The sequence below is a fragment of the Aythya marila genome (genome assembly GCF_965140915.1).
Source record: "Aythya marila genome assembly, chromosome: 3".
NCBI lineage: Eukaryota > Metazoa > Chordata > Aves > Anseriformes > Anatidae > Aythya > Aythya marila.
In genome coordinates this window covers 87,943,325-87,962,243 of record NC_139044.1, presented here as the reverse complement: position 1 = coordinate 87,962,243, position 18,919 = coordinate 87,943,325, and the positions used below count along the sequence as shown (strand labels likewise).

The window sequence follows — 18,919 nt, the reverse complement described above, 5'->3', positions numbered from 1 at the left end:
AAGCACAAGTGATTCTAGAAGCTGCTCAAATACAGCGTGATGAATATAATGAGGCGATGCACACCAAATGCGCCTAATTAAAAGAAGCTGCTTAGAATAAAGCAAAATGTTTCGATTCTTTTCTCCTCGAGCCCAACACCATTTCGTGAATGTGGAGATCTAGCAGCTCAGCTAAACGCAGTAAATCACTTTCAAGGAGTGCCCTCTAGTCTGTGATACCATCTGGAGCATGTCTTTGCCTTTTAAACGAGCAGTTTTAGGAAATTAATGGGTCTAGATCCACTGACAAAATGGAATATTTGAGGTGAATAGGGAACATATTCTTGGACCACATAATTTTCAGACATAAATGGCAGTGAAAGCATAATTTCAAGAGATAATGTTGGAAGAAGCAAGCCATCGCTCGCTCTTAAAATTTCTGTGTCTATATATTTCTCCTTGTTGTAGTGACTGCCAGTCTAATAGATAATCTTGACAGGATTTTATTTCATAGATGTGTCCAAAGTGGGGAAGTTACAGTAGGTTGAGATAACTCCACTTTTAATTTATAAATCTGATTTATTTGAAACTAGGTTTGAGCGAATTCTGTTGTATCAGATACTCTATCTCACATAGTTTGCCCAGTGTGGTTTGCTGCTTCTCACAAAGGTGTAGATTGCAGCAGGCTGATGGAGTACTGGCTGGGACACGATGTTTAAGGCTGGCTTTATGTCCAGGCTGCCATTGCATTTAAATTGGAAGACTTACTTGAAAGTGATAGGTTCTTCGTTGCAAGTCAGGGCTTATGATGTTGAATTATGAAACACTGTCCCCATACGCAACCAGAATTATCCATTGAGAAGTGCAATAATCTGAGCTTCCCTCCATTTGACTTCTTTGCAGGTAAATCTTGGGTCTGATCCTGCTTTAAATACAGTTTGGGAAAACATTGTGGTGTGCTAGGTTTTGTTTTGAACGAAGATTTGGAGCACGGTGCACGAATGGTTTACATAGCACCGCAGACTGAATATGCTTGTTCTTTATCAGATGGTAGAATTTCAAAGCCACCTTAGTCTCTCTCAAACAAATAGCTAATTAAATTGTACATTGTAGTCTCTTTGAAGCTTATTCGGGAACCCTGATTAAAATATATAGAAACTTCTCTATGGCAATGTTCCAGTGAAAAATGCACGTATGCTTCGTCTTTTCAGGAGGTCTCATGTTGTAGTTCAGGCAGCTCGAATTATTGCAGTCACTGCTTTCACCAGGGTTGAGCACCCCTTGGGGCGCTGTTTTCCCTTTGTTCTCATGAGTTTCTCAGTGCTCTCATTAGTATTAACAAGTGTAATATATGTACATCAAAGGAAAATACACACTTAAGGAAGGAATACTGTATGTGACCTGCTGGGAGATTACTGCCTGCTGGATGTGTCCGGAGGTACAGCTTTCCCATGTGCGTTGCTATTCCTCCTGGAGCTGGACCAACAGAGTTGCGTGTACCCAAAAATATCCCTTACTGTGGTAGACCTGATTTCTCTTTTGCGACAGCCAGATGCTCAGGTCCAGCAAAACGTGTGGAGTTTAAAGACACAGCCATAAATACACAGGTGGTTCATTTATGGAAGTGAAATGATTTACAGGTGTGCCTAGAAGGTATCTGTTCTTCAGGTATGTTGGTGTTGAATGAGTGTTTTTCGTTCCTTGCATTTTGAAAAATGAAGTGCTGTGCACAGTTTTCTCTCTTCCTTTTGAAGACAACAACAGAATTGAATTTCACAACAGAAGGAAGAAATCAAATGTATTGAACTTGTTTCCCACTTTAGTGGCATTTTGTCTTTCAGATGTTTCAAGTTACGTATTGTCTGTTTACAGGAAGGCCGTTCAGCCAGGTGATTTTTGAAGGCTTGCTTGAAGTCCTTAGCTGTTATTGGAGAACAGTTATTATTAGAGATGAGTGGGTATGATTTATTTGATTACACCATGTACATAGCTGTCCATATGTAGCTCTAACCATTATATAAGGCAATATGATGGCCTGAAAGCAGACTCAAATACATACTCTCACTTTAGTAACTGCAAGCATCCGCAAAGAACAGCTCTTAAAGATACCTTTTAGGTTTCTCCCCACCCCTTTTAGCACTGCAGTCAGAAGCCAGGAGAGTAGCAGCAGATTCATCGGAGAGCTTTCTGCTGACCTACTACTGCTGAGCACATGGATTGCAATATACTGGAGAGCTTTTAATTGCTGTCCGTAGCCAGGGCTGCAGGTTTTGGTGTTCTGAAATAGGTAACATTTTACAACATTACTTTTTTAAAGGATTAATTCTTTGGAATAAAATGTAAAACAGATAAAAGCCAGCCCATCAGTGAAATGCATCTCACAGCTGTAATCAGAATGGCAGTTTCTATTTTTAACTTGGCAGCTTCCCCCTGTAACAGGCTACAGCTTTCAGTGACATTTCAGATATAGCTAATATCCGCTCAAATTTTTTTGCCAAGACAGGGTCTCAGATGTAGATTGAAGATAGCAAGCACTTGTCTTACATGCCTTAATGAAAAAGCTACTGATCTCAGAACTTGTTTAAGGTAGGAGATGTGTCACAGGGAATGGTAGGACTACTGGCATGGAAAGAGATTCGAGGGAGGCAATCAAAACACAGCTCCTTCTCTCCTGCCTGATGAAAGACGACTTGGCTCTGCCTATCCACTCCCCATATTCAGGCAGTTATCTCAGCAAGCAGCAGCTCTTGGACCTTTTTTGGAAAGGGCTCCATGTTTTGCAGGAAGAAAAAGTAAGCCTGCAACTCCCTGTTTTCCTCCTGCTCTTCTCCTCCTGCCAGTCCTGGCCATGGTTACTCATGTTGCTTGGTGGCAGAAGCTGGAGCATTTCCTGGGAATCTCTCCTTTGTTTCCCCAGTAGCCCAGGACTTCTGTGACAAATCAGAATAAAATACAGGTAAGTATCTGTCACTGCCCTCTGGTAAGGGAAAGGTTTCTGAGTAAACTTGTGATTAGTGCTGTCAGCCCCTCCTCATGGATGGGCTAAGTGATGAGTACTGTTGCTATCCATATTACTAAAAGAAGATGCATCAGACTGCATATCAGATCTGCAACAACACTGACTTCCTCAAATGATAATGAGACAATTGCTTGTTAATTGAAAGGAATAGGTACATCTGTATCCAGAGTGCCTATGGCTCAGTGTAAAGTAAGCATGTAAAACAAATGAGATGTTCCTAGATGTGCGTATTTCTTGTGGCTATGAAAGAAACTTACGGTGGCTGGCTCCAGTGTGGATGAGTCAAGTTACGTGAGTCAAGCCTCTCCGTGTAAGGCAGAGATATTCATGGAGGCAGAAGTAGTATTGCTTATTTCCTGATCTAAATTATTTATATTTTCCACCTTTTTTTTGGATAGTCATGTGTTGTGTCTTGTGGACTAGATACAAGGACAAGCTGGATGTTTTTTAAGAACTTCAAAAATTCAGCTAGCCTCTTTACTGAAATCTTTCAGGTTTCATGAGAGTTTATCAGTCAACTCAAAACTCTCTCTTCAAGCCTAAATGCTTTTGAAAACCATTCCCAAAGGACCTGTTTCAGTGTGAAGACAGTACATATTTCTTTCAAAAGACCTGTTCTCAGGCTATGGTGCTGTGGTACTTTCAGGAAAAGTATGTCTGGATACCTTCAGGAGAACCATAAGGAAGCAATCCATGTTAAGGGCTCTTTCCTTAGCTTGTTATGTTGTAACTATCTCAGAGCATGGTTTGAGATTCTTTACTGCTGGAGAACTGACCCTTTCTTCTTTTGTTACAGTAGAGCAGGTAGAGTCTGAGAGAATTGGTACCTTCCTGTGTGGCTTTGTGAAGAAGGGTACTGGAGGCTATCTTGAAAGAGACTGCAAAATTCATGCTTCGAGGACACAATTCAAGCACAGGCCGTAAGGGCACCTGGTCTCAGCAGAACTGGAGCTAGGGAGAATTTCCAACAGAGGCAAGAGCAGAGAGCAGCAATGTGCTGAGGCAGCATTTCCTAGCCTGCTACCAGCATCCAGCCCTCTCTGATGGTTCTGAGGAAGGAAAAGGCAGATGTTGCCCTCCTTCGATTCAGGAATTAGAGCCTGACCCCATGTGCACCCTGTATGCATCTTCTGTGTTGTCAATCCATAGTGTCAGGCAGACTAAATCTTGCATTCTTTTGAAGTTCCTTCTGTTTATATTTACTGTTATAATAACTTCTGACAAGCATCGAGATTATTCTTTCAGTAGCGCGTGGGTTTTGTGAAACCTATAGCTGCTTTTCTGCAAATGTACAGAGCTGGAGAGTGACAGCCAGGCTTTCTTCTTAGTGTGAGTGACATAAGAATAAGCCACAGTCCTCTTGGGTGATGGAGAGGAAGGTGATAATACTGCCTGAGCTGAGATAACTTTGATAAACATCAAATATAAAAATGTCTGTTTTGTTTGTGTACTCCTCTAAGTCTATGCTGAAGGCTTGGTTATTATAACAAGTATTGCAGTCTTGATAGCACTTCACTACATAAAAAAGTGAATAACCAAAAGAAAAGGTGGTCTAGTTGCAGGAAAAAAGTGGATTTGCTGCATTGTAAAGAATAATAGTCAAGGCCTGGGGGGGCGAGGGCAAATGAGAAAATGGAAAGAGGGTATACGGAGCAGGAAGCATGAGGGCATATATTGTGTGAAAGTGTGTGTGTTTTAACTCCTTGAACCATAGGAGACATGGAACTAAGGTTTGTGATTAGCAATCTGCAAAGAGTCTGCAAAAAGAAAGTTTAATTTAATGTCATGATTAGAAATGGCTACCTTTTAATTATACATTGTGTGTGATAGGAAAGGAAAAATGATGTAATCAGTATAAATGCATTTACTATATTGCTTTTCTACTGATTTAAAGATCAAAATTTTCAAGTTTTGGAGAAAATCATTTTTGTTTTAGATTCTTATTGGCATAAATCACCAATAAATATGGGAACTTGTTTTTCTGAAAATACTGGCTTTTAATGCTACTATCTACTGAGAGCAAAGTGAATTTGCATGGAATCACCTCTTTAGTAACCAAGATGGAGACGGTAGGTTCCTGAACCAAAGAATTCATCTACAAGTGAAGGCTCCATGCATCTTTGGTCTCATTATTTAGTTTGCGAAATCTTTTATTACCATTGTATCATGCCTCAGGGTCTAAAAGATGTTATGCTAGCAATTATACCAACACTTAGGCTCTTCCAGACCTAAAGAATTAAAAATGTAATTTCAATTTTTAGTAATTTAAGAAGTTGAAATGTTTCCTTATGGCAGCTGTGTGCTCTGTTGGCACAACTCCTTTTAGTGTGAGAGGATTTAAACAAAATCCACTTGTTTCCCTGTAACTGTAGCCTTGCTACTAAACAGGAGCCATCATTCTTACAGTCAGTGGCTTTGGCTTAACGTTACAAAGCTTTGTACAGGTTGCAGGGTGAGATGTGGAATGAAGATGAACAGGACAGTTGTTGAGCCATGCATCCATATTGCTGCTCTTCTGGCTGGACTGCTGGATGCCATGATGTTCATTTGTTGTGACTTGCCACACACTTCGGCTACCTGAGGCCCTTGGGCTTGGTGATCATACGTGCTCCTTGAGCCACGTGTCCATATTGCTGCATGGCGTTTGTAGAGAGAAAAGCGAAGCCATTGATCCTCCAGAGGTAGGTGAGGAAAGGCTGTACTTACAGGCAAGGTCACCCAGAAAATTTCTGGCTGTCATCACTGAGACAAAAACATATGCATAAAGCATAATATATACACAATAATAAAAAACAACAAAAAAGAGTAGATGATCTCTCTTCTCTCCATATGATTATTGACTTTAATGAGTTAAATAAAAGTAAAATGATTGTAGTGTTCTCTGTTTTTGACAGCTTGTCAGTTTTGGAAATCAGTCACTAATTCAAATGACAACCCTACTTACAAGAGGTCTTGTATTCTAGAGCTTTTTTTTTTTTGGTAATGGCTTGCATTAAAATGAACCTGAGTAAACTGGGATGTAAAACCTAAGGCCAGGTTAAATTTTGAGCAGTTGAGGCTACCACAGAGTTCAGACAAAATGTGGTATGTACCACACCACAACCAAAGGCATGTTCCTGAACAGCCAGTTACTGTCCCACTTAGTCTTCAGTAGCTTGTTAGCAAATTTTTAAAACAAGCTTTTTGTTCTAGCTCTTTCATGGGACAATAAGAGCATCTGTCATCTAGACAGATTTATAAATGTGTCTCTTCTAAATGCACCATAATGTGGTATTGCAAACAATGGTGCCTTTTCCAAACTCTTAAATTATATTTATCCGTGGAGTCTATGCCCATGTCACTTCTACTGTCACACTTATCTCCATCTTGCTGTCTGTATGATGAAGGGGGTGGTGGGAGAGATTCATTTTTTGGTTCTTCTTTATGTAAAATAAACTTTTATTTTATTTCTCTGATTGACAGTAAATCTTTGCAGTGTGCAAGACCTTGGGGAAAACTACTCCTTAATGTATTCTGCATAGTTTTTCAATCCAGCTCTTTCTAGGTTTGAGGATATCCTCATGTCTATACCTTGTTGTTTTCCTTCTTTTTTTCTTTTTGATGTCACTTTTTTTTTTTTTTTTGTTCCACAGAATAAATTTATTCCTTATGAATTTATTAGTACAAAGAAAAAAAAAAAGTCAAGGAGTAGAAAGCCTGAAAAAAGACAAGTAATACTGAATTAATACTCCAGAGTTGAGGCTGGTGGAAATCAGACCTCTGCATCATTGCAGTTGGGGTATCAACTGCTCTGCTTTTTGTGGTCTGACAGCCATTTTCATCACTCATCTCTTCATAGACATCTGTACCCTTGAGTGGGTTGCATGTGTCCAACTGGCAGATGCCAGGCTAAGTCTGATCTCCCTTTTCCAGGTGAGGAGTGCTCTCAGATCTGCCATTTTTGGACTCAGTAGAGCCTGGAGGACAGAGCAGGGACCAGTCTGCACACATAGGCTGTGTCTGAGATGCACCGAGCCACACACGTGCTATTTTCCTCTAACAAGTAGATCAGTCAGTTGATTTACAGGATATCAAAAAAATCTGAAGAAAGATCTGACTGCCAAAGCGCCATATTTTTAGGATTTGTGCACTTTCCATTTGACTATACATGAATTACAGAGGCTCTGTGATTGTGAAGAACAAGGTTCTTCATAGGGAGAGAAGGGTGGAGAGCTGAAAGCTGCTTACAGGCTCTGTGGAGAGCTTCCTCCTGTGTTGAGGACAAAGGACTGTAATTATTAGGAGGCCCTTCTGCAGACTTTCTTACAGGGTTTTAATATTTCCCTTCCCTGATCTGGTGTATGGCAGTGAGACATAGGGGCAGCTAGTAAACCTCAGGTACTTTTTCCAATATTTACTTCACAAAGATATAAAATTGGCAATTTCTGCTGAAGGGAGCAATCTGCTGTCCGAGTGTGGTTTCTTCAGGGTTGCCAGCAGAAATTAAAGCCCGTGCTCTCATTTGTGGCCTTCATGCACTAGGAAACTCCTTTTTTAAGCAGCTTTGTTGTCTTTTACAGTAAACTTCTGTGAAGTTCTGTGAGCATCGATTATTGTGGAACTGCTTCTGCACCTCATAGGTTCTCAAAATAATTCATTTCCTGCAGTAATTTTTATGGTCAAATGAGATGAGGACAAGATAGTTTATCTTGATGATTAGCCACAGAAATAAGCCATGCCATACTCTTCTCCAAGACCCAGTTGTCTGATTAAAAGTTCGCCATGCTGAAAGAAAATCAAATAAGAACAATACTAACCTTTTGCTCTGGTTTAAGAGAACTTCTAATGGCTTATAAGCAATTTATTTTTCTCCTTTTTTTTTTTTTTTTTTTTTTTTTAGCTTGGATTCCTGTGGAATTAGTGGCCCTTCTTGTCATAACTTAAACACTGCTTCATGGGAGAAAACAGCTTTGAGTTGGTCAGATGGTGATAAGTTAAAATGTTGTGTTATTGCATTTGAAATTACATTGCTTTTTAAGACTTTGACACTTGGCAAATGATTGTAACGATCTTCATGATGTAGTGGTTATTTCTTAAATGTCCATCTACATGAAGCAGTCCTTTAAGAGCAGGGGAACAGCAGCACTGAAGCACACACAAAATTCCCATCCATTAGCGTTCATGGTGGGGAAGCATGAAAGAGAGAAAACATTTCACATGAAATGCTCATGCTATTGTGAATATTTTAAACTCTTAGGACGGTAGCACCCAAAACTACACTTCTGTTAGTATTTAAAGTGTATGAAGTTGCTTATTTAGAAGATCAATGGAATGAAAAGATAAACTGCAATGAAGAGAGAGGTTTGGAACTCACAGAAAGGGAAAACAAAATAATAAAAAAAAAGAACTTTACCAAAATTTCACCAGAAGGTTGGGAAATGTATTTTTTTTCTTTTAATTGTAGGAGTATTCAAATGAAGTTTTGTGGTATTTGAGCCACAATGCATAGAGGATGTCTAAATCTGTTAGTTTGAGTAGTAACCATATTTTCACTTCACATGTGTGTTCACACAGAACACATTTGAATTCTGAACTAGCAAGCACTTTAAATGCCTTAAATACCTTGAGCTTAGGAATGTACCCCTTTGTATGAAAGCATCTTCCTGCATCAGGTCTGTTACTATGAAGCTAATGGCTGCTCGGTTAAAAGCATCATTCAGATACCATAGTGATTGCATGAAGTATGGGCCTAAACAGATAAGCAGACTATTTGTTTTGGGCTGTCTGGAATTGAAGCAGCGCTGGGATATTCTGTGTTGTTGTTCTGTTATTTTTTTTTTTTCTGTGTTTTTACAGGGCACTTATCATTGTGGCATTTTGTTTAGATTTAAAAATAAAAATAGTGGTAGCCGTTTTTTTTTTTTTTCATTTTGAGACAAACAGTGTACTTAGTTCATAGGATGTTTATATATAAGAGAAAATAAGAAAAAAAAAAAAAAGATATGCTCCATAGGGCTACTGTTGAATTTCTCCTTAGATTTTATTTGGATAGAATTTTGGATTTTTCAGCCAAGCAAATTTGTTTGTGAATATGATCTTATGCTTAAGGGTTAAAAAAAAATAAATAAATAAAAGGTTTAACCAAAAATATGGGATGCTCACAAGCCAGAGTAGTTCAGAAGTTAAACAGAAGAAAGAGCTGAGGTTGGCTGTCATACACACTGTGGTTTTACATGCATGTAAATGCAGAGGACCCACAGTCCTTTGTGAAGTAAGGGAGAGTGTGGGCACGGACAGATGCATCTGATATCACCCTTCAGTATCTGATATCACCCTTCAGTACAAGAAGGACCAACAAAGCTGGTGAAGGGACTAGAAAACAACATATGAGGAGCAGCTGAGGGAACTGGGTCTGTTTACACTGGAAGAAGAGGCTGAGAGGAGACCTCATTGCTCTCTTCCTGAAAAGAGGTTGCAGTGAGGTGTCTATTGGTCTCTTTTCTCAGGTGACAACTGATAGAACATGAAAAAATGGTCTGAAGTGTTTCCAGAGGAGGAACATTGGACATTAGGAAATTGGACATTAGGAAAAATTTTGTCATGGAGAGGGTGGTCAAGCATTGGAATGGGCTGCCCAGGGAAGTGGTGGAATCTCCATCTCTGGAGGTATTTAAGAGATGTGTGGATGTGGTTTGGTGATGGGACTTGGTAAGTCAGGTTAGTGGTTGGACTTGATGATCTTAAAGGTCTTTTCTAACCTAAATGATTCTATGACTCTGTGATTTACCCTGTCCAGGATTACATGGTCACAGCGTACTAGCACCCTTTACAAAGGTGATGTTGGAAAACATCATACGGTGACAGAGCTTGGGCTCAGAGAACACAAAATACTCCCACTACATGTATCTCTGTTAAAACAGCTGTATGAGAAGATTCCTATGTGAGTCTTCCTTGCAGGAAAAGCCATATCATTTTGTGGATGAACAGAGGCAGCCTGCTTTTATGGAGTGATTTGTAGTACAGAAGAATTCTCTCAAGTGTGACTTTATTTCCTCTCCAGCAAAAGAATTATGACCTTTCTTCATAATTCCCAGGGCAGAAAAGTAGATTAGAAGGTGTTCTGTGTGTCTGGTCCTGTCTGCATCTGATAATGTTTTCTAGGACCACAATACTTGCTTTCTATTAGCTGAGAAAGTCAGGAGATCTATGTAGGTAATAGAATAGGAGAGAATTCCTCTACTTCTTAGCTTCTAGAACAATTTTTAGGTTGCTTTTATCACCAGCTTTCTACCATGTTTTGATGTAATTTGACATTTTAAAATAGTTTTTACTTGGACCATTCAGTTTCTGACTGATATTTCTGTTTGCCATGTTGTATAGAAGCTAGGAGAGATTTTTTTTTTTACCTCCTTCCCCAACCCAAAAAAAAAATAAAAATCAAACCTTCAACACTGAATATTTTTCTCAGACCACAAATGCAAAAAATGACTTAATCATATATGATTGTCACTTATTGTCTTCAGTGGGCAGAGTTAATGCTATTCCGGGTGCCCTAACTCTGCATATCAATCAATAACATGTAATACGCTATTTTTAAATATAACCATTATTCCATTGTTTTTTTCATGCTAGGCACAGTTGAAGGGAGACTTACAATGTCACTGAAATGTATTTTTTTGTTACAGAATTGAAATGTGTTTCATTCTGAACTGTTTTAACATATTTTTATGGCGGAATTTATATGGCATGTAATTTCACCCTTGTACAGTATTATCTGTATTCCAGCTACTCACCCAATTAAGAAAAGTAGGAAAGAATACTGATTCAATTAAATGAGCAAACTGAATATTCTTGGAACCTATTTAACAAGCTCTTTTACATCAAGTCCTACAGATCTCAATCTGAAGGAGAATGCCTTTGGTTCTGACAAAAATGACAGCCTGTTACACATCTATGCTGGAAACAGACACACACTGCCACATCAAAATACTGTTGCAGTCGATAAATAACATTTTCAGGTCTTCTGTGGACAAAAGAGCTAAGATAGGTACAAAAATAACTTTATAAGCCCCAGTTATCTCTTTGAAGTGCTAGATAACTATTACTTAATTTGGAGGTTTACTTTATTTGGGGGAGACAGCAGCTCAAAACTGTAAAACCACTTTACCAGCACCCTGTGGTAAAGAAAACAGACAGCATTTAAGAAAGAACTTTAAAGCCCTGTAGAAGATTAGCATTTGTATTGCATTAAAAACATTAGGCAATATTTTATCAGCATGTGGCCAGTATCACAGAAAGAACTCATTGAAAACTGTGTTCTGGGTAAGTAAGCACACTTCAAAATTTTGCATCTCGCTGTTAAATGCACATACAACTCTAAAATCCGGTTTTAGTTCAGACCCTTACCTCTATATTATTAGTGTTTAAACCAAAAATCTAATTAGTAATTCTAATTTATTTATAGATGTGTTAATTGGATTCAGTCTCAGAACATAAGTGATTTATCATCCATCATGAGTATAAAGCACTGGAAGGGCAAATAATCAGTTGAACAATTATGTCTATTTTTACACCATTGGTTTTGTAACTTGGTACACCTTTTATGAGCATCCTGGGTAAACAGTAGGTGGGTGAGAAATTAATTTTCTAAAATTCTGTCTTTTCTCATGCAGGTATTAGGAAGTCAGTATTTTACAGAGGGGAAGTGGAGCCATCATAGATAAATGTGTACTCTTGTGTGGAGGATGTTAAATAGAATTCTAAAGTAGTAACAAATAATTATTACAAATACACATTAATATAAACTTCAGAAACATGAGACAGGAAATTCTAAGTCTGTAATAGGCTGTCACATTGAATTTCGTGATAGAAAAAGTGAAAATGAATCAGTAAAATAAATAAATAAATAAATCAGTAAAATAAATCAATTAAACTAAATATGCCTGTTAATGTATACATTTTGCTTTGGAAACATGATCTTATTGTATGCTTTCAATTATAAGTAAACCCAGCCTTTACATAGGAAAGAGTACTACTCTGTAATGAAGTGATCATTTAATGAGTTTTATTAGTTATTAAATCAGATATGGTGCTTTCAAACTATTTCTATTTGTATGTTCCATGTGTCAGTACAAGCACAGAACTGCTGCAGAAGCAATAGAGCGGATCTGGAGAAGAAGCCATCTGAAGGAGGTGTTTTCTATATAAGGCTTGCAAATGTCAGTAATTTTATTTTCAACATGTCTTTTCAATATGTCCTCTTGCATTTCTTTGTTGTTATTTAGAAATCTCTTAAAATCACCGTGCAAGAAAAAAGCTTAAGCTGGGTTTAGTTCGGCTTGCTTTACTGAATTGGACTGTTCAGTTCAACAATCACACGTACCATAAGCATGGCTGGAGAATAAAACTTCCAGCATTCATCCATTTTAGCAAAGGATGATAATTAAGCTGTTCAGAACAATTGAAAGGCAAGAATCAAAATATTGCTTGACTACCTCCTGAGGATGAATGATTACATTACATTGCATATTGTGATTTAAAGTGGGAGACTGCTGCTTTCCCTTTGTATGGATGTTTTTGGTCTGGTCCTGGAGTTTTGGTTCTGGAATGTCTCTGATTTTCCTACTTAGAAAATCCTGGATTGATTCCTGTCTTCCAGCTAAGAGGAATCATGTGGGATGCCTATCAGTGTTTGCCTGAGTTACAAACTAGTAAGAGGAAGGTGGTAGATTAAATATCAACAGTCCTTTCCTTTCTTGAGTACTGTTTCCTAACATAGACTGGAATTCAAAGAGTTTGTACTCTTTGAATTGCAGTGAGTGTCATTCACCTCATATTTTGGGAACCTGATATACTGAAGCTAATGGGAGGCAGTTCTTTTGTCTTCCTTTTCTTATACTCATGCTTCTCAACAGTAATTTCTGTAATGAATTCTACAATTGCTCTGATGGCACCAAGTGGAGCTCTGCCCAGATAGGGAGGTGTGGAGAAATAGTGTCCAGGATGTGTGGGACTGGGTAGAAAGAAGTAGAAAATGGCGTGTCCTCTTCAGAGATTAAAGAGTAAGAAATTGCACCATCTATTTTTCTTTTAGAGAGGTAAATTACATGCTCATAATCAAATGAGTCTAAGATCTCAACTAGATTTTAGTGATATCCTAGAGAGTGAGTTTGTATAGATCATCTAAGATACAGGCAAGCCAGAAACAAGATTTTACTTTGGTCCTCTCTGTTGTACTCTGATCTTGTAAACTTTGTATTTTCATTTTTAATTCTTCACTAGATGATAAAGATGATAAATAAACCCTGCTACATGATAAAACACACAGTACTTTCTGATGGTTCTTAATTTGGCGTAGACTTAAACCAAAGCTATTTCCAATCATACATCATTAAAAATATATCTTTTGAGATGTTAGTTTTAATTAATGTGTTTTGTTTGACACTGTCAGTATTTGGAATAAATACTTTGAGAATTTCTGGCTTATGCCTTTATCATTTCAAGAATGCTTTAAAAATATAACTTGCAGTAGCAAGGTATTAATGTGCATCTTTCTCTTTTGCTTACGCAGCTAAGAGCTGTATATACTATAAGAGACTTATTCCATAATATAATGGAATACCATATAAATATTCAGAAAAAAATAAAGTATATAAAATTATCTAAATAATTAAAATAGAAGTCTAAAACCAATATCCTTCATTGGCATAGCTTTTTGTAAGAAGTGGAGAGGGTATCATCATCAGCTAAAAACAGCAACGTACCCTAAGCCAATGGTTCTATCTGGCTATTTATCAGGCCATATTGCGTTCAGCATCAGCTTAGCACTCTGGCTGCCAGTGCTATAAGAGCTTAAGCTACTTGTCTTTTTTTTTTTTCTTTTTTTTTTTTTTTTTCCCCCAGAAATCCACATAACATCACAATAATGTATGTGATCTGATTTCATCTTGTGCTTACTTTTGTCTGCTGTGGTCTTCCAGTGGTGCAAGTGGCATCCTCTCTGAAGAGGGGAGGAGAACTCCCATCCATGGTGTTTATGCATAAAACACTCTACCATTTCCTGATATGATATGTGGCCTTTGGATAACACTGTTCTTCATCCTTTTTGTTGATCAGCCATATCAGTTATTTTATTCCTGTAGACCAATTAAATGGGGTGTCATTCTACTTTTTTTTTTTTTTTTTAATAAATCATGTTGAGGTCTATTGACTGAAATTAGAGCTTTTTGCAATAGTGAATAACAATAGGAATGCAATTCCTTCCTTCCTTCCGTCCTTTCTCTAGGATTTCTCAGTGTGTTAAATTATCTATAATTATCTTACAGTATATGGTTTATCTGAGTCTTTGTCTTGTCTTTGAGCACCTTGATAAATCTTGAAAGGAGTAATTTAAACTCTTTACAGCTGCTGAAATTTTTAATAAGATTACTTGGTCTGATAACGTACTTCTCTCTCCCATCAGAATATATATTTCGGGTAAATTTAATTGCCTCTCTAAGCTATGTGCAACTTAAAAAATCATCTTTAAATAATTTTGATTTATTTTGCACTTCCATAAGTCAAAGGAGTTTTTTTAAGCCTTAAGCATAGTATGTGGCAACACAAACTACAAGCTCTGGTAGTTTTTTCTTTTCTTTCCTTTTCTTTTTTTTTTTTTTTTACTTTTTTTTTTTTTTTTTTTAATGTAGGTCATTATGAACCTCTTGGGCTGATTCTGATGGCAGAAGATTGTATGTAAGAGCAAGATTTTTTTGTTGTTGTTTAAGTTAAAAACATGAAAAAGATACTGAATGCAAACCATATTTTCAATGCAGCATAATGGCAAAAAGAGAAATGCAGTAAAAGAGAACTTTTTGCTGGGCCACTTTCCCTCTCTCCTACCTCTGTGAAATGAAGACTTGCCAGCCTTCCAGAGCCCTGTGGGCTGTGTGCGTCGTGTTTCACTCCCTTGTTGGTAACTGCATGGTGTGTGCTGCGTGTTTTTTTGAGTTCAGCATGATGCCTCAGCAACCAAAGAATGGCAAAGCCTCTCAGCTGAATACAGGCAGTCAGACTGAATGCCTGCAAAGTGGTCACAGCCCTGAGTAACCTGCGCTGGGTGACGCTGCTTGAGCAGGGGTGGGGTGTGGTGAAGCTGGACAAGGGCCCTCCAGCTGCCCTCCCCAAGCTTAGTGATGCTGTGATTCTGTGGAATGAAATGTAGCAGAAAAATCAACTCCAAACAAGGGCACTTCTTGCATGTGCTGCATTTCATAAAAACACAAGTCTCCGTCCTCTGAACTGAAGAATTCCTTATGAAGCTATCAAAACAAATTTCCGTGTATTTGCTTCGGTTTGAGTTTGCATATCATCAGTATAACAATATTTAAAATGTTCAAGTTCCGTATAGATATTCTGACCTCATCCTATGTGTAATGCTTCACTATCATGTATAATGAATGCTTTGTTTCTTGGGAACTCCATAGTCTCTCTTACAACCATGTTGTGTCAGAATTATCCTTTGAATTCACACAACGTGAAATCATTTTACTCAACCAGCTTCCCCCTCAGCCAGTGGTTCATAAACTAGTTATTTTAATTGGCTGTCACGGTCAACAGTGGCAAAAATGACAGACACCACCATTAGCCGCGGTGCTGACAGCAAGTAATACTGTTGGAATGGGAAGTGATCGTCTCTGTGTTGGGCTGCTTGCCAACCTGAAGTCATTAGTGGTACTTTTACTGAGAGCAGCTACCTTAATGGGCTCTTCTTTGGGTCTGCATTATGGTAAGCCCTATTGCTGTAATTCTAGGTCTCCTACCAGACCTTCTGACTGGCAGGACTTAAAGCATAGTGTAAAGTTTTGGCTTCAAATGTTAGTTTCTTTTTAAGATACATGCTTTAATAATGCAAAACTTTTTTTTTTTTCTTTTGTTATTACCGTCATAGTTTTTATTAGATGAACCAAGCATATTTTAGGGGGTCTGTAACTGCACTTAGGAGCTTTCATCTTTTGGAAGTTACTGCAAGTACAGCACTTGCCGATTTTGGAACCATGGCTATAGATAGATCTCTGCTTCTGCTTTTAGTATATGACAGGCAATGCAAGGAGAACTCAGCAGCTGAGATCCCTTAACTCTGCAGGTAATTTGGGGTGAGAGTCTTCTCATCTAACCTTCCTTGTCTTCTGAGCAGTCAAAAGGTACTTTCCGAGGGTGTTATAGAAGTCTGCAACAAGCCTAATGGTAATCTTTTGTTTCTTCTTTGTTTCATCACTGACTGTTGAGAGACTGTAGGTGACTAGTACTTTGTTTTTAGAAAACAAAATTATAAGAATTTAATTACAATTCCCTCCCCCAAACCATAGGCTTTAAGAGACTTAGTCCTGCAGCATTGCTAGCTGATACATGTATGCAGCTTCTTCATTTGCCTCTTTATCTTAAGAGCTATTGAAAAGATCATTTAAGTTGTATCTCAAAACTCAGAGTTGAGTTTTAGGGTGGAGGTTCCATACTTCTTTCTTCAGCCTGAACAAACCAGGTGGTAACAGAAACCTCCTAGTAGCTAAATTTATGTTTTGGTCTAGCGCACACAGTTTTCTGAAGCAAGATAGCCATTTACCTAGAGGAAACTCTGGTCTGCGAGGTAAATCTTATCCCTCAAGCCTCTTGAAAAGGAGGAATTGGTCCAGCTTCAGAGTTTTCCCAAGTCATGCAAACTCCACAAGTTTTCCTCTGGTCTGCAGAGCAGCATTCTTCCTTCCAGTCCAGCTGTGGTTTGCCCTTTAGGTCCTCATGGCAGCTTTCCAACTTGAGTGTTCTTCAGTGCTGCCTTTTTCTGCTGGTGCATGGCAGGAGCTGCACACGCCAAGGAGCAAAGAAGTCTCTGCTCCTGCCCCAGGGAAGCACCAGGGTAATGGGGTACCTTCCTCCTGTTCTTTACTTGCATCCTTTCTGGGTTAAACATGTATAAGGTATGTACACAATAAAGTGAAAACAAACTAAATAATTCTACCATCTGTTATGAACCATCAAAACAGAAGTAGGATAAAATAAGAATTCATAATAGCTTTAAAAATATAGTGCAATCTGGAGAGAAAGCAGGTGAATGTTTATGTAACACAGCTTGCCGTTGAAAAACTAGCTCACGCATTTTTGACATATTAATGATTTTAAAGCTTCTTAAACATAATTGGTGAAATTTATCCAGATATCCTTTCAGACTCACTGTCATCACAGAGCTAGGTAAGACTCTGTAGGTGCCTTTCATCCTGAATAGATGTACAAATACAGCATGTATATTTGCAGTATAGAGTTACTGCTGGCCTCTTTTCTTTCATAAATTAGTATTTTTAATTAATCTTTTGGTTTATGGCTGAGTTGCTTCTGTTTTGGCTGACTTCAACGCCTGTAGGGGCCATTGTATCCAGTGGTGCAAAAAACATCTCTATGATAAGGAGCTTGATGAATCATGAACACACGAAGGATTTATTTATTTATTTATACAAAGGATTGTTCTTGTATTATATGGCCTATGCAAATGAAAAGGCTGTGGGACAAGGATTTTTGTAACGGGACTTGGTGTAGAGTCACCTCAGATGAGGATCAAGCAAGTGATCTACTATGGTAGGGGATTATACCTCCTGATGTTTCAGTTAAGGGTTCACTTATGACATGTTTGTTTATCTTTTAGGAGGTTTCAAAGAGAATAAGGTTACTTATGAGCACTGTAGTAACCAAAGTACTGGCTATTCACCAAACTCTTTTACTATTTTTTTTTTTTTTTTTTACAGGACAATAATATATATAAATATTTCTGTATTTGATTTTTATTTTGGGGCAGAAAGTCATATTACAGAACTTTGAGGTTCTTTGCATTAATTCTGAACAGAAGACAAAATCTAGCAAAGAACAACTTCTACAAGGTTTCCTGAGCTGAAGTGTTCAGATAAATAGTATGGATCCAGAGAGAGCAACAATAAACCTCTGTTCTTTGGGAGTGAGAGCTGTCCTGCACAACGTGGGAGATTTCTGTGGGCTTTGCCTTTCAAGTGTTAGATTTTTCTGGAATTCAGGCAATGGTTTCACAGTAGGCAAGAACAGGATGAGGAGAATTCTTGATCTTAAGGCATTGCATTAATACAAATTAATGTGGAAATTGGTTCCTTTGTATTATAGCATAATTTCAAAATCAGTAGCTTATGGAATGTCCTTACTAAATTTATGGCTAGCTAGTTGAATAGATTTAATTGCACTTTACTGAGAAGGATGTAACACCCTTTGAGGATTTCTTTCTTATTGATAACATTTGTATTTGGAAATATATATATATATGCAAAAAAAAAAAAAAAAAAAAAAAAAGTAATATCACAAACTGCTAACCTAAAATTAGTAATAAGATTGTGGAAAAATTATTCATACAGTACATCAGATGGGCTATTTATTTCACTATGATAAAGAAGCACATCTTTTCAATGAATTAAAAACCATTTTGAGAAGAACAGGTGGTGCTAAAGTTGAGACTGAGTCAAGAGGCATCATACTTGCAAATGATGGAAGTTGTGATAAGTAACACAGTGTGCTGTTGGTAAAAGTTGTTGACCCAATCTGCTCTATGCTGTTCAAATCATCTACTAGATCTTCAAACAATTGCACATCTCTTACCAAGCATAAACAGTTTGTTGCTTGTTAACTGATCCTGATCAGTAATAAAGACTTTAATTGACAGCAAAGTGATTTAAAATAGCTCTGAATTGTGCCCTTTCTTCTGATTGCAAGGAGAGGCTTTTTTAGTCTTCCTAAATTGAAGGAATTTCTTTCTTGTTCTGGATGGAGATGATTTGTACTATGCAGGTGATTTGTACAGGTGTCTTGTGTCTTGGTGTTTTGGACAGAGGTGGTTACAGATGTGCCAAAGCCAGCCTTCAGTTATAGCAATTTCAGCAGTCCACTGGCAGGATGAAC

The 18,919-nt window shown here is 37.9% G+C and overlaps 1 protein-coding gene across 4 annotated transcripts in view; it reads left to right on the top strand.

The window, feature by feature from the left end:
* Positions 1-18,919, top strand: part of RIMS1 (regulating synaptic membrane exocytosis 1) — a gene marked incomplete at its 3' end in the record, with an annotated part of 310,018 nt that overhangs the window by 52,071 nt on the left and 239,028 nt on the right. The gene's annotated exons all lie outside the window — the stretch shown is intronic.